This window comes from Aptenodytes forsteri, unplaced genomic scaffold (genome assembly GCF_000699145.1).
Source record: "Aptenodytes forsteri isolate BGI_AS27 unplaced genomic scaffold, ASM69914v1 Scaffold111, whole genome shotgun sequence".
Classification (NCBI taxonomy): Eukaryota; Metazoa; Chordata; class Aves; order Sphenisciformes; family Spheniscidae; genus Aptenodytes; species Aptenodytes forsteri.
Window position 1 is genome coordinate 958,872 of NW_008794710.1, and position 283 is coordinate 959,154.

A 283-nucleotide genomic window follows, 5' to 3' on the forward strand; every position below is an offset into this window, starting at 1 on the left:
TCTACCTCTACCCCAGAGGAAAATTAAAAAAAAAAAAAAGAAAAAAGAAGAAGAAAAAAAAAAGCTGGCTTGGCATACACACTTAAAGCTAGGAAAGCATTCACTTCCCCGTCCAAACTGATGCCTGACCCTCCCCTGTCATCGTGATGCTTGCCCCAGATCTTGGGCTCTTCTTTGGAATCTCAGTCTAAGGCAGCTAACCCTGCCTGCATGTTCTACACAGAGCCCTGGGGTGTGAGAAACTGCCTGGGCATCAGCACACACAAGTTGTTAGACACTGAAA